This window comes from Salvelinus namaycush, chromosome 33 (assembly GCF_016432855.1).
Source record: "Salvelinus namaycush isolate Seneca chromosome 33, SaNama_1.0, whole genome shotgun sequence".
NCBI classification, from domain to species: domain Eukaryota; kingdom Metazoa; phylum Chordata; class Actinopteri; order Salmoniformes; family Salmonidae; genus Salvelinus; species Salvelinus namaycush.
The window spans coordinates 11,578,352-11,600,429 of record NC_052339.1 but is presented as its reverse complement, the minus strand read 5'-3'; the positions used below and the strand labels follow the sequence as shown (position 1 = coordinate 11,600,429).

The 22,078-nt window shown below is 41.8% G+C and overlaps 1 long non-coding RNA gene across 3 annotated transcripts; it reads right to left on the bottom strand.

Annotated features, from left to right (window-relative positions):
• Window positions 1-13,067: 13,067 nt before the first annotated feature.
• Window positions 13,068-19,912, bottom strand: LOC120027949. Of its 3 annotated transcripts, XR_005473354.1 has the most exons (4): window positions 19,774-19,912; window positions 14,777-15,488; window positions 14,526-14,664; window positions 13,068-13,864 (listed from the first exon to the last, which is right to left on the bottom strand). It is a non-coding gene; the product is annotated as an uncharacterized LOC120027949 (long non-coding RNA). The 3 variants fall into 3 exon arrangements; XR_005473353.1 differs by having other exon boundaries at window positions 14,526-15,488; XR_005473355.1 differs by lacking the exon at window positions 19,774-19,912 and adding an exon at window positions 19,548-19,766 and having other exon boundaries at window positions 14,526-15,488.
• Window positions 19,913-22,078: the final 2,166 nt, after the last annotated feature.

Sequence of the window (22,078 nt, the reverse complement as noted above, 5' to 3'; positions counted from 1 at the left end):
TCCAGCCGCTCTGCCTTGCTAGCGCCTCATAATGCCGCCTCTCCGCTTTTGCTGCCTCCAGCTCCGCTTTGGGGCGGCGACACTCCTCTGGCTCTGCCCAGGGTCCTTTACCGTCCAGAATTTCCTCCCATGTCCATTCCTCCTGGTAGCGCTGCTGCTGTTGCTGCTGCCCGTTTCCACGCTGCTTGGTCCGAGTTAGGTGGGTGGTTCTGTAACGGCAGTCTAGCTCTTCCTCCTCCTCAGACGAGGAGAGGCGAGAAGGATCGGAGGACCAATGTACAGCGTGGTAAGTTTCCATAATTTAATGACATGAAAACTAGACAAGAATACAAAACAACAAAAAGTACTAACCGTCACAGTCCCGTGTGGCACAAACACTGACACAGGAGACAACCACCCACAAAATCCCAACACAAAACAAGCCACCTATATATGATTCTCAATCAGGGACAACGATTGACAGCTGCCTCTGATTGAGAACCATATTAGGCCGAACACAGAAACAGACAAACTAGACACACAACATAGAATTCCCACCCAGCTCACGTCCTGACCAACACTAAACAAGCAAACACATAAGAACTATGGTCAGGACGTGACACTGTCTTAGGTCAGTTAGGATCATCACTTTATTTTAAGAATGTTAAATATCAGAATAATAGTAGAGAGAATGATTTATTTCAGCTTTTATTTCTTTCATCACATTCCCAGTGGGCCAGAAGTTTACATACACTCAATTAGTATTTGGTAGCATTGCCTTTACATTGTTCAACTTGGGTCAAACGTTTCGGGTAGCCTTCCACAAGCTCCCCACAAGCTGGGTGAATCTTGGCCCATTCCTCCTGACAGAGCTGGTGTAACTGAATCAGGTTTGTAGGCCTCCTTGCTCGCACATGCTTTTTCAGTTCTGTCCAAGAATTGTCTATAGGATTGAGGTCGGGGCTTTGTGATGGCCACTCCAATACCTTGACTTTATTGTCCTTAAGCCATTTTGCCACAACTTTGGAAGTATGCTTGGGGTCATTGTCCATTTGGAAGACCCATTTGCGACCAAGCTTGAACTTCCTGACTGATGCCTTGAGATGTTACTTCAATATATCCACATAATTGTCCTTCCTCATGATGCCATCTATTTTGTGAAGCGCACCAGTCCCTCCTGCAGCCAAGCACCCCCACAACATGATGCTGCCACCCCCGTGCTTCACGGTTGGAATGGTGTTCTTCGGCTTGTAAGCATCCCCTTTTTTCCTTCCAAACATAACAATGGTCATTATGGTCAAACAGTTCTATTTTTGTTTCAGTAGACCGGAGGACATTTCTCCAAAAAGTACAACCTTTGTCCCTATGTGCAGTTGCAAACCGTAGTCTGGCTTTTTATGCCGGTTTTGGAGCAGTGGCTGCTTCCTTGCTGAGCGACCTTTCAGGTTATGTCGATATAGGACTCGTTTTACTGTGGATATAGATACTTTTGTACCTGTTTCTTCCAGCATCTTCACACGGTCCTTTGCTGTTGTTCTGGGATTGATTTGCACTTTTCACACCAAAGTACATTCATCTCTAGGAGACAGAACACGTCTCCTTCCTGAGCGGTATGACGGCTGTGTGGTCCCATGGTGTTTATACTTGCATACTATTGTTTGTACAGATGAACGTGGTACCTTCAGGCATTTGGAAATTGCTCCCAAGGATGAACCAGACTTGTGGAGGTCTACAATATCTTTTCTGAGGTCTTGGCTGATTTCTTTAGATTTTCCCATGATGTGACGTAAAGAGGCACTGAGATTGAAGGTAGGCCTTGAAATACATCCACAGGTACACCTCCAATTGACTCAAATTATGTCAGTTGGCCTATCAGAAGCTTCTAAAGCCATGACATAATTTTCAGGAATTTTCCAAGATGTTTAAAGGCACAGTCAACTTAGTGTGTGTAAACTTCTGACCCATTGGAATTGTGATACAGTGAATTATAAGTGAAATAATCTGTCAGTAAACAATTGTTGGAAAAATTACTTGTGTCATGCACCAAGTAGATGTCCTAACCAACTTGCCAAAACTATAGTTTGATAACAAGAAATTTGTGGAGTGGTTGAAAAACGAGTTTTAATGACTCCAACCTAAGTGTATGTAATCTTCAGACTTCAACTGCATGGAAACGACACAGGAGTCCTCTTACATTTGGAAACTTTACAGTTCTATTGATCAAACAACTATTAAAAGGTAGACTCTCTCTCCCTAAGTTATGCACATCAACAACAAGATCAACAACTAATACTAGTCAGAGCAAGATGAGCTATAATCTAACGAAGGAACATTAGATAAACCCTCTCTAACGTTTTCAGCTAGTTGGCTGTCAAATTTGCACTGATAACCAATGGGGAATAGTAGCCTCCTCGTCCTTCTTCAGCTTGCCTGCCAATGCATGCTTGTCCCAACCAAGCATCCAATCTAACTGTCTAAAGTTGGCTAGCTAGCTAGCTAGCTACTTCCAGACACAAATGAGAAAACACCTCACTCGACTATTTTACTCGCCGTAGCAGAGCTATTGGGCTGTTTACATGTTATCGAAAGCATTCTTGACTAATTATTTAAAAAAATTTACTGACACCGGTCATTTTCAGTAGGTGTTGCATGTTCGTAAATTCATCAGTTGTTCTGCGCTCTGGCACACTCAGATGAGAGTGCTCTGAAATCAGAGTAGATAGCCAGAGTGAATTTGCAAATGCAAGAGATATGCTAACTGGGTAACAGTTATTCAAGTTCTTGCTAGCGGATCAAATGACACCTGCATCTCTAGCTGCGTATAGCCACCAAAAAATGATTTGAGGGGAAAAAGTCTCTCACCCATTCCTCCATAGGCATGACATCCTCTTGGCAGCTAGCTAGCTATCTAGCTAAAGTTAGAATCCGTTTTTTTAGCTAGCTACATAAATATATATGTTAGCCTATTAGCCACGTTATGAGTGACTTGTGATCAATGCCCTTGCTCGTTTAATTGTATTGACATTCCCAGCCTTAGTTACATTAGTCTGTTTTTGTCCAGAATATTGAATCACTGAAACTGAAACAGTGCATCCCGAACGGCTCCAGCAAACAATAAACCAGGCCAGCTGTGATTTACAACCTGATAGCAGAAACGTTTGGACTACCAAGAAATGTATTGGTGCATTATATTAATCATGCATTGATCTGCATCCATCTATTCTGCCAACAATGGTTTAGTGTACATTATGGAACCTATTTTTACAACTTCTTATAAAGTCGGTGTTGCAGCATAAACTGGGAATGAGATATTTTTGACTGATATCATGATTGTCTGTTTGTTTCATATCTGCAAAGTAGTTAAAACGCTGTCAGTTCCACTTAAACTTCCTATGTAACCTGTTACTTTGTGTGCTTAATGTGAAATGTTTTTTGCAATGGGAAGTAATAGTTGTACATTTTGATTGGGAAATGCCTAATGTGTGCCTGTATTCTTATGATTGGGATCTACTGGCTTAATATGTCCAAGTTTATGGACTGCTTATCCTTTAAGATCATGCTGTGTGTGACTGCTGTCTTTCCATCGGCCATATGCAATGGTGTAGTGGTGCTTGGAGAAGTGGGTATACTCTAATTTAGCCAAAAAACGGCCCGCCCAGCGAAGGAAAGGCACCCTGTGTGAAAAATCCTATGTTTTCCTATGTTTTTTAAATGTGTTTTCCTATAGATTTTTCAGATTTTCATTCAAAATCACACTTTTTTTAATAGAAAAAAAATGTGATGGTCTAAGTCCACAACAATGCTTAAACCACATCAATCTGATTGGGTGGGCCTGTCAGGGCCTGGCTCCCCAGTGGGTGGGCCTCTGTCCACCCAGGCCCATCCATGTCTACGCCCCTCATGTAAACAGCTCATGACTACAATTGTGCATCACAAATAGCCTACTAACCAACACTACGGACTAAACTTTTTCAATACTTGGCTTGCATACCCATTGTTGCCTTAGATAGCATTTACTGGTAGATATAAGTTAAAACGTCTTTCCTATGTAATTCTTCTGTGAGCTGCTCCATGCCAAAACCAGTTGAGAGCTGCACACTTGCTGCCTGCAGATGATATGCGGCTCTTATGTGAATATATTTCAAGTGCTTTGCGATTGTGTTGGCTACTTTGTGCATGATATCTCTATTGTACCACATAATTGATAAGTCATACAACTCCACTAAACTACTTTGATACGTACCAATAGGGATTAAGAAGTGAGTATAGGCAATGCCCACTGAAAAAAAGTGGGTATACACTTATACCTGCGTATACCCTCCACTACACCACTGGACCTTTGTGTTTTACAAAAAGTGCACTCTCCTACGTGAGTGCACTAGTTCTACTGTTGCTGTCCTTTTAGAATCACAAACCTGTCACACACTGAAGACCTATAGGTTCACCACTGCGCAAACATGTCTATAATAGATATGAAGGCTGTTAAGATACTGTATTAATGTTTCAAGAAAGGAGTGTAAATATTTGGCACGGCGAAGCGGTTTTATGTGCTGACTGGATGGAAGCTGATAATTCTGAGTTTTTTCTAAGGAAGAAAATATGAGTCCTCACTGTTCGAGACACCGAGTCAAGACTGACTACACATTTTTACAACACCTAGACAAGACCAGACTGCATGAGGCCTGACTCGAGACTGAGACCGGTCCAAGGACCAGACTTGGGACCAGCTTGACCATCCGGAGTACTACAACACTGGCTAAACATATTCTCACTCTTATCCATAATAATGTCATCATGTAGACTAGCCTACCCACACAGCCTACTCTCACTGTATCTGCAAACTGTTGGCTAGAGCACAGGTGCCAAGACAAGCGTAGGTACATTTGCTATTTAACGCAACAGTTTTTGTGTCAAAGTCCGTGTAGTAGAAACATACCACTGGTAGTAAATTTGCGCATATTTTCTCATGCAGATTTTAGAATATGCGCATGAAAATCTGTTGCCAGTTGAATGGAAATCTTGCTATTGATGCAATTTCAATGTTGTTTGAGTTGCTTTGTGTCTCACCAAATTTGATTGAGATGATTTCACTGCAACACTGCTCACTGCATCCAAGTTGCTTGACATAGGCGTTTCAAAGAGCTGTCAGTCAAGCCGAGCTCATGAATATAATCTCCCCGCCCACTCAACCTGTCTTTTCAAACTTCCTGGTAGTTAGCCATGAGAGAGAAAGTTATTTTGCATTTCTATCCCCTTTAAGCGTATTATTCACTAAGCCCTGAGGGCAGCTAAACAGCCTGAAGTGTACAGGGTGAAGTACCCATATGGATATATTTACCAGCATTTCTAGTGGTATGCCTGTGTGGTCTTATGGACATCAGGTTTTATTTTAATTATTTTTACATTTTAATCCCAGACCCCGTCCCCGCAGGAGGCCTTTTGGTAGGCCGTCTTTGTAAATAAGAATTTGTTCTTAACCGACTTGCCTAGTTAAATCAAATACAATTAATTGAGAGAGAGAGAGAGAGAGAGAGAGAGAGAGAGAGAGAGAGAGAGAGAGAACAGAAAGAGCACCCAGTCTGGCCCTGTTTAAACCCAACGCCATACAGAACTGATCTAGAACAGCAGTAGCTTCAGCCTGGCATTTGCTTTGGCTGCTATTCTCATTACTTCATTCTGTCTGTTGCCATTAATGAACATGGAATCAGGAAGAGAAGGCTGAGCGCGCATCCCACATGACACCCTAATCCCTACATAGTGCACTACTTTTGACCAGAGACCTATCGGCCCTGGTCAAACACAGTGCATTACATGGGGAATAGCTATTTGGGACTCAAACTGAGACTGAGTTTGGGTCCCAACAACATTCACATCAGAATTTTTGACGTATTTTTTTAAAGGGTGTTTTAATGTCATCCTTGTGTGTTTGTACAACGTTCCTAAAAACACACAGAGTAGCTCAGTCAGTGTCTCCTGTCTATAGAACAGCACCACGTCTCAACCTATGATGTATATACTGTATGTAGTATGTCTATGGTCTGTCAACTTCACACTGTACAACACCCAGCGTCAATAAATAGAATGCTGACTTGATGTGTGTCTGTGTGTGATCTCTGTGTGGTGTACATTTAGTCCCTCATGTTTCATACTGTGGGCACTATTTTCGGCTGTGCTAGTGTCAAAAGCACGCTCTTTGGCAATTTTTACTTGTGGAAGCCAGCACGCTGCTATTTTCCAACCCCTGTCTTATATCAGCTTGCTTGCGCTGAGGTGGGAGGAGTGGAAATATTTGCGGTGTGCCCTTAAAAACATTTCCCAAAGTACCAATTTCAAGCAATGCTACTGATGATATTTAAGACTCACCAAAAGCTAGTCTTAGGGGTTACGCAAATTATTATGGCATTGATTTTACCAGCGGAGGTGCACAGTAGCCTAATCATTAGCCTATAACCAATTTTTATTAAAATATCACGAGCAGCATAACAGTCAACAGACATTCCCATTTTTTCTTTATATTGGACATTATTTTTGTCCATGCAGCTTCCGTGAAAAGTTTGGACTCGTTAGGCCTACAGTTGAATTCGGAAGTTTATATACACAGTTTACATTCACATACACTAATTTTATTATAACTCTTTGGGCAATGTCCAATTGGCTCCTGTGTCATCCCCAGCACAGCCTGGTAGAGTGGGGCGACAGGTAGTCTAGTGGTTTGAGCGTTGGGTTAGTAACCAAAATCTTGCTAGATCGAATCCCTGAGCTGACAAGGTAATAATCTGATGTTCTGCCCCTGAACAAGGCAGTTAACCCATTGCTCCTAGGCCGTCATTGTAAATAAGAATTTGTTCTTATCTGACTTGCCTAGTTATATATATATATTTTTTTTTAAAGAGTCAGGCACCTGCAGGTCTGCCTGCAGTACATAACTGTAACTTCTCTTAACCATGAAAAGTGACACTGCAGTTCAAAGTAACTTCTTGCTTTGAAACCTTTTTTTCCCTCTGTGCCTCGCTCTCTCTCTCGCTCTCTCTCTCGCTCTGTCTCTCTCTCTCTCCATATTTTCCTCCCTCTTTCCCTCTCTCTCCCTGGGGGTTATTATTGTTAATCATCTTATTATAGTTGTTTCCCAGAGTGGATGGTGGATCCAGGTTGGAGGCCCGGGCGGGGCAGGCGGGCTGGGCAGATGAAAGGTCATCTCCTGGGCCCTGTAGACAAAGGGGATTCATCCCAAATAGCACCCTATTCACTGTACAATGCACTTCCTTGGTTAAAAGTAGTGCACTTTATAGGGAATAGGGTGCCATTTGGGACGCAGACAGAGAGACACCGAGCAGTCAACAGATCAAAGAAGATGCTGATGATTAGCCAGCATGATATCTCTTTGATATTATCAGACACACAAAGCATCAGCCTTGACTGGCCGGATAGATGACAAAGTTTGATCATCACAAAGCCATACTTTTTGAGTCCATAATGCATCATTTCATTCTATGGATTTTATTTTGTACTGTGTATTAGGTTACACTTGCTTTCCCTTGAAAATTGGAAGGGAAATGCAGTAATAATGCATGTCATACAACAAAGCCCAGTAGGAGACCTTTCCCTGCCGTGAAGCTACACTCTTAGAAAAAAGGTTCCAAAAGTGTTCTTTGCCGAGGGATAGGGTTCTACCAAGAACCATTTTGATCAGGAGAACTCTTTTGGAAGACAGGGGTTCTTTGTAAGCCAACGGGTGCTACCTAGAACCTTCAACATTCTAAGAACCGTTTTTGAAAGAGTTATTTGATGATTATATGGAAGGCAAGAAGGGTTCTACATAGAACCATGTATACTTTTTCCCAGCATGCTCCATTACAGGTAGATGTTCACAATGTTTGTTTGACTGTAATATCTGTGTTTTTGCATGTACATTGATTGGTTGATTAATGTTATGCTACAATAAGATAAATATCATATATTGTTCTAAACTAATCCAATCTGTTAGTAATTTGATCTATTGCACCCGTTACTGAGATAGTTGTTCCAGTTTAGATGATTGAGGTATTCTCAGTATTCAACTTACCCTACCGTGGCAGTCTTTCTGAATACAGGTTGTGGGTACTTAACAAGTCCATTTGTTGGATTTCCTGACTCTGTCTGGATTCCAGTAGGAATTCCACATTACTTTGCAAATCATCATAATGTGGCCTTTAAACCAGGATATTCTTAAAACCTCTGCATTAGGGTATAACTCAGCCCTCAAAGAAAGGCATTGTGATATGTATTGTCTGAAATAATTAAATTTTAACGGCTAATAAGGCTGGTGGAACTCTTCTTGCAGGGTTCTAGGAAGAACCTGTAGCTGATAAAATGGTTATTGGTAGAACCATATACAGGGGGTTCTTGGAAGAATCCTACATAGAGGAGACAAGTTGAGGAGACTAAATTACTTGGCGTTACCTTAGATTGTAAACTGTCATGGTCAAAACATATAGATTCAATGGTTGTAAAGATGTGGAGAGGTCTGGGCGTAATAAAGAGATGCCACACTCCAAAAAGCAAGTTCTGTAAGTCCTAGTTTTGTCTTATCTTGATTATTGTCCAGTCATGTGGTCGAGTGCTGCAAGGAAAGACCTAGTTAAACTGCAACTGGTCCAGAACAGAGCGGCACGTTTTGCTCTTCATTGTAATCAGAGGGCTGATATAAATACTATGCATGTCAGTCTCTCTTGTTAAGAGTTGAGGAGAGACTGACTGCATCACTTCTTTTTTATAAGAAACATTAATGTGTTGAAAATCCCAAATTGTTTGCATAGTCAACTTACACACAGCTCTGACACACACACTTATCCCACCAGACATGCCACCAGGGGTCTTTTCACAGTCCCCAAATCCAGAACAAATTCAAGAAAGCGTACAGTATTATATAGAGCCCTTATTGCATGGAACTCCATTCCATCTCCATTCCATCTCATGAACAACAAACCTGGTTTAAAAAAACAGATAAAGCAACATCTCACGGCACAAGGCCTCTCCCCTATTTGACATAGATAGTTTGTGTGTATGTATTGATATGTAGGCTACGTGTGCCTTTAAAAAAAAGTTTGATGTAGTTCTGTCCTTGAGCTGTTCTTGTCTATTAATGTTCTGTATTATGTCATTCTGTATTATGTAAGGTTTCATGTGTGGACCCCAGGAAGAGTAGCTACTGCTTTTGCAACAGCTAATGGGGATCCTAATAAAATACCAAAAAATACCAAAAAGTGTTCCCCTATTGGGACAAACCGAAGAACTGTATATGTTTCTACTTAGCACCTTTTTTTCTGAGAGTGTACGTGAGGTGTGAATGCGTTTCTGTTGAAACCTTTGACCCTTTCCTGTCCCAGGATCTTAGGGTCAAAGTTAATCTGCTCCTGATAAACCCCCTCAACACTCAGTCTGGACAGGAGGAGATTAACCAACGTGTGATCCATTACCAAGGTCTGGACTGGGAGGAGGGAGATAATCCGGATCGATTACCAAGGTCTTGGACGAGAAAAGTGATATGATTTAAACAACTGTGTTCATATAGTCCTGTACACATTCTACCACTGGTCTTAAATGTCCTGAACAGTCATTCTGAAATATCTCACGGCTAACTACCAGAGAGTTTGAAAAGACAGGCTGAGTGGGCAAGGAGCTTATACTCATGAGCTCACCTTGACTGACAGCTCTTTGGCGCGCCTATGTCAAGCAACTTGCATGCAGTGTTGCAGTACAATCATCTGATGCTAATTTGGTGATACACGAAGCAACTCAAACAGCATTTTGTATTATCTCACATTTGGTATGTATCTTGTAATGTGATTCGCAGCAGCAGTGATGCATGTGTTGACATGGCAACTGCGTCAGAGTTTTAAATGACCCTTCCTTCCCTTTTGTTCAATATTGTCTGAAGACCTAGCTAGCCAGTAACTCGCTAACACCAGACACATCTTTGCCATAGATGAATAGGGTACATTCTTTGTTTGGCACCGGTAGAGTACCTATCTAGTTATACAAAACACGCCCCTCTGCAAACACGCCTTCTCCGATGTTTGTTACAAGGCGGTACTTATTTAAATGAGTCAAGATAATATAATGTTACCATTGTTGTATTAAAATGAGCTTTAGGGTCACCTTGTCCCCTTAATAATGGATCCAAGTGTTTGACATGGGGAGGGGACCAGTAACTTTATGATCCAACTTTTATCAATGTAGAAGAAACAGTCATTTTTCATACTTTGATCTGGTTTCCTTCAAATATCATCACATTTCATGAAAAACATCATTTTGACTGTTCATGACCTTTAAGTCTTGAACCAAAAACAAAAAATATCTATCCAATACTCATCTTTAGCCACTACAGCCAATCTGATTCAAGGAGGAGCATACGTTAATTTCCTTCCGTCTAAAAGTGTTCAAGTGTTGTTGTACCATCTTGTTGGTACTGAGTAATTGTTTAACAATTGGGTGTGGTATATACACATGCTCTACTAGATACAGTATGAAACAGTGACAGTCCTAGACTTGTAGACAGTAGGTGCTCAAAAATGTATGCTCATGACTGCCACCCCCAGGGCATAAAGTGGAAGTGCATCTGTTTCTGACTTCCCATTGAAAGGGAATACTTTAGCTTAGTTGTCTTCAGCGTCCAGTGCCAAAAAACGAGCATCGGCAGAATTTTGACCAAATGTCTCCAGAAAACATTTTCAGTCATTAGAATGAACTAATCTTATGATCACATTAAGTTCACTTTTTTAAAGTTATGAACATGACCGTTGAAAACAGGCACACAGTTGGAAGCAGTTGTGTTTGAAATAGGTTTCAGTACGATAAGTTTGTTTGGGGAGACTAAAGTCTAAAGCATTACCTCATTGGGCCAGTCACATTTGTGCTTTTATCTAACTGACCTTGGAACACAACAGGCTTTCAGGTCCAACTGTGACCGTGTGTGTGGGTGTGTGTACATATCCCGGTCACACTAGCTCCAAGGAGAGGGATAGGCAGAACACTGTCTCTGTCTCTGTCTCTTTGTCTAAATACACACGCAAGCACGCAAACACACACTAATACACACAGGCAGAAGACTCAGTGTCCCAGAGAGAGATAGAGAATGAGCAAGAGACAGCAAATCGGGTCAGTGGGAAAGGATAATTTTGTGTAAATCTGCTCAACAAAATAACACATGCAAACACACACTGCTATTATCTGCAGGCCCAGCAGTAACCAATAACATCAGCAGATCTCCATGACCCCAGCAGGAGACTAGTGATTCTTGTTAGTCAGGCCTCCAGTTACCAGACCCTAGCAGGCTGTCCTGTCAGCCCCACAGCAGCTACCCCACAGGGGGTCTGTAGAGTGGGATGCCCCCTAAAGGCATCTGCATACTAGGTTCAGTTTGCTCCTAGCAGAACTCGGTTGGGCAAAGTGAACATCTGTGCCTCTCATACTCCCTTAAAAGATTTTCACTTGAAAAAACAGAATAAAGCTGCAATAGTACTGTTTGTCCATCTTGAGACGCTGTAGCCAGATTACACTTAATCAAAATAATCTGAAATAATCTAAGATAAATCGGTCATCAATTTGGATTTTTTTTCTGATGAAATTTTAGACTCGCAATTTGAAATCTAACAGATGTTTGGTGCAGTGTTTCTCAAGTGAACAATTTTGTATGAAAACAAGTCATCTCTTGTTGAATGACAACAAACAATTAATTTAAGAATCCCTACTGTTGACCAATCACCGATGAAAGGGCGTAGACTTCGACGACCGAACTTCGGATTGCTTCGGGGAAAAAATTGAACAGCTGAGAAAACCCTTGCCAAGACCAAAACGAACAAAAATGTTCCAAATGTAGTCATAATATATGCACAAACTGTTTCGGATAAGAAGCATGCGGATGCCTTTGGGTCCCTCCTACTCTTGTACCCCTGTATCCATGTACCCATGTCCTGACGTAGCAGGGACTGTCATATCAGCACTCCCTTAATTGCCTAGACCCGCCCTTGAGTCTCATGTCTAAAGGCATGCTTTGGTTCGACTGGCGCCTAGCCGAACTTGTCTGCGCTCGCATACTCCCTTAAAAGAAGTTCCCTTGAAAAACCAAAAAAGGGGGGGAAAGCGGAACTATTACCCCCCCGAGCTGGTAATAGCCTTCTACGGTCAAACAAAATAAGTGACAACACACCCAAACAAGGAAGAGACGCGCGGGAGAATAGAAATAGTGTACAGAATAAAATAGTGTACACAGAGAGACACTTCACTGTCGAGAAAATTGAAGTGCGAATTCCTAGAGATGGGTAAACGAAGCTTCCAATTGTGTCGAAAATAGGTTCATTACTCAAAGCTTTGATCAACACAGTGTACACTAGTGGCCTGTACTGGTCAAAAGAAGCTTTGGATGCCATTGATCACAGGCTTCTGATAAAGTGATACAGGCATCGGCACACTGCTTCGAAGTACACTGCTTAGCGATTTCGATGCATGACTTGGAGCTTCGGCATCAAACGTAACATCATTACCAATTGCCTGGGATCTACTAGATTTGCTTTAGCTAGCAACACATATAGTGTAACAGGGAGAAACGGAGAAGATGGTCAGTGTGACCACTCAACAGAGAAAGAGCAACAGATGGTGAGTATGCAATGCTGGTCCAACAAATCACCATTGATGAGGAGCAGCATTTTGTGAACTTCAGGATGTCTGCTTGCTGTTTCGATGATCTTGTGTGTCGCATTGCCCCTTTCAATCAATCATGCCCCCTGGACGTGTGCCATGGCAGGAAGTTAGGAGTGGAAAACTCAACCCTAGGCCAGCAATCATGTAGAATAGGCATTTGTTTGGACCTGTCACGCACACACACCACTTGATGCACACACACGCAGTTTGCACTGTGAACAAAATGTGGAGTTTGAATCTTGTTAATACAATTAAACTTGATTATATGATGTCTCAGTGTGCATTAATTAAGATTAGATTGAACTACACCATACAAGTTGAAGAAAGTCCGTAAAGTCTGTGACACACAGAATTTACAGAATGCATTGAAACACTTTGTATTGAGATGAAGAAATGCCAACAAACACACCTTTTTCAGCACACAAAAATGAACCTTTATTCTGGCATCTGGGCTCTGAAAGTAACCCACAATACAATACAAAGGTGTCTGCTAAGAACAGACATGTACTTAACACCTGTCAATTAAAGTGTCAGTGTAAATACAAATATTTCAGAACAATAGTACAAATGTGTCTGCGTAAAACAGGCATGTAAACAATAAAAATGTCAATGGAATAAAATGAAAGTATCTATCCCCTGATTCCTCAACCTGGTCTCGGAGCATTTCGTATTATTCTGTACGTAAATCTGGCACACTCCATTTAGTATTATATGTTAAGTTTCATATGGTATGTTCGCTAAAAGGGTTAAGGTTAAGGTTAGGGGAAGGGTTAGTTAACGTGCTAAGTAGTTGCAAAGTAGCAAAAAGTAGTAAGTTGATGAAAAGTTGCTAATTAGCTAAAATGCAAAAGTTGTCCATGATGAGATTCAAACTCACAATTGCTAGACGTCCGCGTTAATATGCCCGACCAACCACCCTGCTTTCTTTTTTTTGCCTTAAGTAACCATCTGTCTTGTGTAACCAAACCAAACGTGACATAACGTACACATTTTAGTGTTCCGGATTAACATTTACTATGTTACGTCTAGTCTATGAGACCAGGCTGGACTCCTGAGATATCTGAACATCAACAGAACAAGTTGTTCATTTCACTGTGTTCCCAGTCGTTTGGTCCATGTCCTCTTCTTGAAGTCATGCACGAACTCATGCAGCTGGTGATAGTTTTGGCGATAGGTCATCCATGAAATCAGCTATAGGTGTCAGGGCCTTGTGGAAAGGATGAGAAGAGGGGGGGGGGGGGATTAGAGAAGAGTCTGTGGAGAAAAGTGAACTGGCCTTTACATGCTAGAATCGTACACTCTAAAAAGTAAAGGTTCCTGGAGGATACTTTAGGGGTTCTTCATATTTAAACTGTGGGGGAACCCCTATAGGTTCTTCAAATAACCCTTTAAGAACCTTTTGAAGAACCTTTTGGGGTACATTTTTGAACTACCCCCATTCCCCTATTAATATTGTTATTAATAATACACATAACAATAACACGATATTTTAGTTGTCAGTGTAAATTATGATTTTAGTGGCAAAGCAGAATTAAAAAATCTAAATATGAGGTAAACTCCGTATCCATAGCCAGAATGATTTTGCAGTGCATGGTGATCGAACAGGTTTCCTGTTATATTCATAAGTGGTGTAGGGAGGGTGAAGTCTGTGAAGTCAAAAATAGTAATTATACAGAAGATTAACAAAACATGCACACGACAGTATTCATAACTTGGTTTTTGTGTTAAATGTGAAAAACACTTTTGATAATGGTTTTCATACACATACCTTGTTCATAATGTAGAGGCCTATGGGATTTTTATTTAAGAGGTAAGGGAGGAGGATGGTAAATGTGATCTGCATAACATACCAATACCAATAGAAATACCTTTGTATGAATCCTCGTCTGTATACCTGCAGACACAGACACAAAGGTGAGCAGTTCAGTCATCTGCACCCAATACAGCTAGCCTTCAACATATTCTTACCTCTTTGTTGATTGATATCTATTGAATTGGGTCCATTTTCTGTTTTAGAAAGATTTCCACAAATATTAAAAGATAGACGGTATCATCATAAAGCAATATCAATTTAGATTATACAAGAGATCTTTAAATTTTTAAAGTTAAGTTCCTGCACCTGCTGTCCTTTCAAATTCAAAACCAAATGATTCAGTTGGCCAGTTATGTTTCTGCAAGAACCCCCACCAACTATTGTAGTTGTTGTCATTTGCCATTTTGAATCCACAATGGGTTTCGGGCTGAATCTTCGCCCCCTACAGTTGACCAATCACCACCGAAGGAGCGTAGACTTCGGCAACCGAATTTCGGTCTTGCCTCGAGAAAAAATATTGTATGCACAAACAGTCAAACAAAAACTTGCCGAAGACTATAACGGCACAAAATGTTTCCATATTATGTGCACGAACTGTTCCGGATGGGCAGCATGCGAATGCCTTAACCCTCCACCCCTCCATCTCCACACAGCCCAGACAACAAAGGCTTTTAGTGGACAGAAAGGGCCTGTTTATCCGGGTCCTCCTGGCTATTACACACACACAAAGGCTTTCCTCACGTCATCAAAGAGCTCCAGTCAGAGAGGGACAGCTATCTCACCCCTAGCTTTAATGTCTTGACCCCAGTAGCCCTGAGGATATGGAGAGTGGCTAGGTGTCCTCTCCACATGGTGCAAACAGCCAGGGCCATTTTCCATTCCATCTCCTCTCCCGTCTCCCTCCCTCACTTCACCAGGCAGACATGACGGTATCTCACACCATGGCACCTACTCGCTCGACGCCTGACCTCTCAGCTGGGCTCTCTGCGACCAGGACACTCAGACTCAGACACAGTGGCTGGAAGAAGGAAGACATGACGTTAGGTTATTACAGGGATGCACTCAGACTCATATGATCATATTATTCGTCTTGACCGAGGATGGAGAAGGCAATAGAGGAACCTCTGAGGCATTCTGCACTGTCACTGGACAACCAGGCTGTGACCTTGGGCCTGTGAGGATGTGGGGATGTTTTACTTAGCCTCTGTTCCGGAGGTGTCCTCTCTCCAGAGCTGGGTTTAAGTACAATTGTAATCTTTTGAGTGTTCCCAGCTAGCACATAATGTTCTGAGAACCATATGTTCTTAGAGATTGGTGAGAGCGTGATTGTCCAATGGTTATTTAGCATACAACCATCCCACTTCTTTCTGGGAATGGTGCAGAATAGTTGCTTGGCTTTGGAACATTCTCAGCACATTTGAGTTTATTTATTAATTATTATTTTTATTTTTTTTGATGAAAAGTTGGCATTTCATTAGTTTAACCTTTTCTCAATAGGGGGTGCTGTTTTCACTTTGTAAAAATTTCGTTCCCAAATTAAACTGCCTCGTACTCAATTCTTGCTCGTACAATATGCATATTATTATTGCTATTGGATAGAAAACACTCTCTAGTTTCTAAAACCGTTTGAATTATATCTGTGAGTAAAACAAAACTCAAGTTGGAGCAATTTTCCTGTGAGGAAGTGAGATATCTGAAATCAGGCAGGCTGTTCTGGGGTCGGTTTATTAATTTGCATGTCTTCTATTGGTCGAGATGCACTGCATACGCCTTCCCCTAGATGTCAGCAAATAGTGAGAATTGGAATGGAGTTGCTAGGCAGATCTGAGGCCATATAAATGGGCTTGGAACGTGGGGTCCAGTCTTTTCAACATTCGCCATGACGCAAGACAGACCTCAGGATTGCGTTCTGGAAAGCTCCCGTTATAGGCCTTAGATATATCCGGCTCTGATTTTATTCGATATAGGTGTTAAAGACATCATAATGTTGTTATTTTAAACCGAGTTATATCAGTTTATATCAGTATATTGCGATTTTCGGATATTTCTTAGTGCTGCGTTATAGTGAGTTGGACACGTCTTCGCCACATGGCTAATGTTTACTGCTAATTCCAAAGTTGAAGGCGACAATCTACAACCGAGCAACGATTCCTCTGGACAAAGGACAACTTGCCCAAGATTCTGATGGGAGCTCATCAAAAAGTAAGAAGTATTTATGATGTTAATTCGTTGTTCTGTTGAAAAATGTTGACCTACTATTCCGCCATTAATTTCGGTGCGGTCTCGCTTTAACGCACGCTGTATGTCGTAGTAACGTTAATTTTAAAAATCTAACACAGCGGTTGCATTAAGAACTAATGTATCTTTCATTTGCTGTCCAACCTGTATTTTTTAGTCAAGTTTATGATTAGTTACTGATTAGATTAGGTGCCTCTCCCAAGATTTCTCCCGACATTTTGTTTGCATTTTGGCTACTATTCATATTGTATAACCACGATTTGTGCCGCGAAATATGCACATTTTCGAACAAACTCTATATGTATTGTGTAATATGATGTTATAGGACTGTCATCTGAAGAAGTTTGAGAAGGTTAGTGAAAAAATTAATATATTTTGCTGTTTTTTTCGTTATCGCTATTGTTGGCTTGAATCAATGCTGTTGTGTGGTTGGCTATTGTAGTAAGCTAATATAATGCTATATTGTGTTTTCGCTGTAAAACACTTAAAAAATCTGAAATATTGTCTGGATTCACAAGATCTTTGTCTTTCATTTGCTGTACACTGTATATTTTTCATAAATGTTTTATGATGAGTATTTAGGTAATTCACGTTGGTCTCTGTAGTTATTCTAGTTGCTTTGGTGAGAGTTGTGATGGTGGCTGCAATGTAAAACTATGATTTATACCTGAAATATGCACATTTTTCTAACAAAACATATGCTATACAATAAATATGTTATCAGACTGTCATCTGATGAAGTTGTTTCTTGGTTAGTGACTATTTATATCTTTATTTGGTCGAAATTGTGATAGCTACCTATGCAGGAAAAAAATGGTGTAAAAAAAAAGTTGTGTCTTTTGCTATCGTGGTTAGCTAATAGAAATACATATTGTGTCTTCCCTGTAAAACATTTTAAAAATCAGAAATGATGGCTGGATTCACAAGATGTGTATCTTTCATCTGGTGTCTTGGACTTGTGATTTAATGATATTTAGATGCTAGTATTTACTTGTGACGCTATGCTAGTCAGCTTTTTTACTGATGGGGGTGCTCCCGGATCCGGGATTGTGATGAAGTAGAAGTTAAGAAATGTTTCCTAAAAGTTCCAACATGGTTACATATTCCATTAAAACCACAAGGAAACTTTGCATTCAGAGAATGTTCTCAGAATGTTATTTTAAAATATATGCATTCCGTTCTGAGCATCAACAAAACTCTCTCGATCCTCTATCTTGTTAAGTGTGTTTAGGTTGGTTGGCCACGCCCACTAATTGACCACACCTGATCTTAATGAGTGCTTGTTTACTTTGAACTGGGGCCTGTTTGAATAGATTGAAATGAACAGCTTTGTATGCTGTTCACTGCACCACGTGTACTAATTACATGGATAGAGAAAAGAAGGTCATAGATTTCAACCTCGCTTACATCGTGCCAAAATTTAAAAAGAAATGTGTTTGCATGATTAATGCCTAAGCAAGTGTATTTCCATGTGTCCTATCTGTGCTTGGAGTTTAAACTTGTTAACCTAAGCTAGCAGTCTTATTGAAATATGTTCTCAGAATGTTATTTAATGACCTTTGAATTACCTATAATTTTCATTCTCAGAACGTTAATAAAACCTCCATGGAAAACTTTCAGGGAACCATAGTAAAACGTTCTCAGAACCTCCCTGCAACCTAAAAATGTACGTTCCCAGAACAGGCAAAATTCTCACTTCGGTTCTCAGATTTTTTTTTAAAAAACTGTCAGGAAATATGGCTTTATTCCCAGAACCAATGGGAAACCAAACACTTAGGTTCCCACAACCAAATATGCTAGCTGGGTTTGCTTGAGCCTGCCTGGAGTGCCAGAAATAAGGGATTTTCAGTTTTGTGACTATGCTATTGGTTCATTAAGCCAGACAGGCCCAATCAAGCAGAGAAATTGTTTCAGATAGTACAGTATTTGAACCCAGGCCTGCCTTGTCTTTCATGCCGGGATATGGTCAGAGTGATTTACAGCCAGGTCAGGTTTGTGTTCCTGACCTCCATGCCACTCCCCTGTCTGTCTGATGACCTCCCCCAGGCCAGGACCTCTGTGCCTGGGCCAGGCCACCAACCTCAGTAGCCCTGGATTTCCTCAGCCTGGAGGCCTGGAGGAGACACACTGACATGTTTATACCAGGCCTGGTGATTTATCCTCCCACCATGGAGACACAGCATTGACAGGGCATCATAGCACAGACTGGACTACAGACTGATGCGTCAGCTTGACTGGTTTCCAGTGGTTGGTTTTTACCAAGCAGCGTTGTGGCAGGGTTAGGGAAAACTGTGCTGACTGTTGGGTTGGAAGACTTTGCTAATCGACTTTCCTAAGGTACAGAATAATGCTTCTGTTCCTCGGTCTTGGGAAAGTTTCCTGACATTAAAGATTAAATGGGTAACAGCAAAGCTGGGTACTCATATAACCACAGACGTACACGCACACGCACGCAGCACACACACGCAGCAAACACACCAACTCAGCAATGACGTAGGCCAGCTGCCGTGGCCCCAACCGGGATGAGGAGGTCAGGAACATTAGCCTCCATTCGGGCAGGAGAGAGCAAGCATATCCAACAAGACCCACCTGCCACTTTAGTTATGAAATTACTCATGCCGCTTCTATCATGGGTTAACAGTATGACCCCCTCAACCCGGCCCACTCTGGCTCCCTTCTACAGTGGGCTGTCCATCATCCAGAACCCCCCTCTACACCCCTATGCCAACAAAATGACCACCCCCACCTTTACCGCCCCCTCTACAGTACCTCAAACACTCCATAACAAACACTCCATAACAACAGAACACGTCACTCTCTGAGCTCATGAAAATTATACCTAGTTTTTATGAAGATTTTTCACTTCCTGAATTGACTGAATTGAAACCTGTTGACCAAACCGTGATTTGTACTCTAACCAAGCTGAAAATTCAAGTCCACTGATGATAGTCTTAGCAAGTGTGGTGGGTTGTGGACTCTCCATCCAAAGTCCTGATCCTTTTCAGTGCTGGTTCATTTAACAGAATCACCCAACTCCAGCACCCTCTTCCGTCCCTTCCACTCACCCCTGGTGGCTGCCCGGGCCACTTTTACTTCCATATATTTAGATATGTAATCCTATGGGAAGCCCAGGCTGAATGGGCTGGCTCAAAGCCCTCTCGCTGTGTCTATACAATAAAGGGGACTTATTGAAACAAGCCTGGCACTGGGATCCCCGTGGAGGGACGAGGAGGGGGGTGTATTTATTTGGAGAGTGGCGGGAGGCTGGTTAACCTTTGATCAATGCCGCGTGCCCCATTCCCCTGTCTGTCCCTGGGATCATTGCCCTATGGATGGGCGCTACCGCGACACTGGGTCAACCCTGTCTTCCAGCAATGGAGCCGAGCCCAACCAACTCAACTTCCCCTACTTTTGGGGTGGCTGAGAGGACTCTAAACACTTTCCATCAATCTTTAATATACACTGTGGTTGTGGAGTCATTTATTCAGTTTGGTATTTTTGTGTTTGAACTGCATAACAACTTATCATGTTACCAGATCCAAGACCGACTTTAAAGTCCCTTTGTGGCGACTAAGAGTTAATCTGCAATTTCGACACTCCTCATGATATTTCATTCACCTCTTCATAACACATGTAGTAATTTATCAAGCGTCATGTTTGCTCTGTATAACAACTTATAATGTTACCAGATAAAAGAGTGAGGCATGAGTGTGTTTTCATATCAAATGTCCCCAGACAGTGTGATTGTCTGGGGTTTGTTCTGTCTTCCACAGGGAGGGCAGACTGTCTCAGTGCAGGCCAGATGCCAGGGACCATCTGTCTGGTGTCCGCAGAGCCTGACAGGGTGATCCATTACCTCCACCACAGATCTTCCCACACCAGCCCCCAGCCCAAGCCTCAGATATTGCCCCAGACTACCAACCCCAGTCCCTAACCCCAGCCCCCAGCCTCAAGCACAGGCCCCAGATATTGCCCCAGACTACCAACCCCAGTCCCAACCCCCAGTCCCTAACCCCAGCCCCCAGCCTCAAGCACAGGCCCCAGACTACCAACCCCAGTCCCAACCCCCAGTCCCTAACCCCAGCCCCCAGCCTCAAGCACAGGCCCCAGATATTGCCCCAGACTACCAACCCCAGTCCCAACCCCCAGTCCCTAACCCCAGCCCCTGTCCATATTCCCAAGGAGTCGCCCACCACCTCTGCTCTCCCGTTCCTACCATGTCAATACCTGATTCACATGCTGAAAAGCCCTGCCAAAACTCAATCGCATTCCTCAAAGGGGACACATGAGCAGGGGAGGAAAACATCTTATCTATCCAGGGTATTTAGCATTTAAATCATGTATAAATTAGGCTATACTTTATTCCCCTTGCATAGGTTGTGTTTGTTTTTCATTCCCCTAAAGACCAAATGTGGTTAATCATAGATACATATCAGACACTTTGTTTCATTCTGTGACATTTTAATATCCAGTTTTGCTGAAAGACTTTAAAATATGAAGCTAAACCACACTCACATGGATATGGGAGAGATATACCCCAGCTAACAATTCTAGGGAGAGAGAACATTTTGGAATGTTACACATAATGTTTCCCTAGTGTCCAGTTTTCCGTTACTTAGGGGAGCATTCTATCTATGTTAGCAAAAATCTTCTCAGAACCTTTTTAGCATTTAGAGTTAGGAGTACATTCAATTAAAGTCAAACCAGATAGTAGCCAGAACATGGTTATCATATTCTCAAAATATACAATATTACTGTTCTAGACACGGTGTCATGGAACGTTGCAAGAACATTCATATGTCCAGTTTTCTGAGGGTTAGGAGAATGTTCCATCAGTGCCCCACCAGACATACACAGAACATGGTTAATATACTTGCAGTGCATAAGATAATGTTCTAGACATGTTTAATGGGAACGTTTCAATAACATTCGTGTCCAGTTTTCTCAGGGTTACAGGAATATTCTCTCAATGTCCTACCAAACATACACAGAGCATGTTTGCCATGTTCTCAGAATAAAAGATTTTAATGTTCCAGACACGTTTCACAGGAGCGTTGCACGAACATTCATGTGTCCAGTTTTCTGTGGGTTAGGAGAATATCCCATCAACGTCCCACCAAACACACACACAGAACATGGTTGCCATGTTCTCACAACATACGATATTAATGTTCCTACACATTTCATGAGAACGTTTGAAGAACATTTCTGTGCATCAGTAGTCAGGACATCCAAGAAACGTAATCCCCCATCAAAAAAATTTCATTACACATCACGTCATGTTACTGTTGGCGAGCCAATCAAGGCCCTGATTGGTGAACCACTGATCCATTCCTAGCTCCTTGTTTGTTGGTTGGATGCTGAGGGATT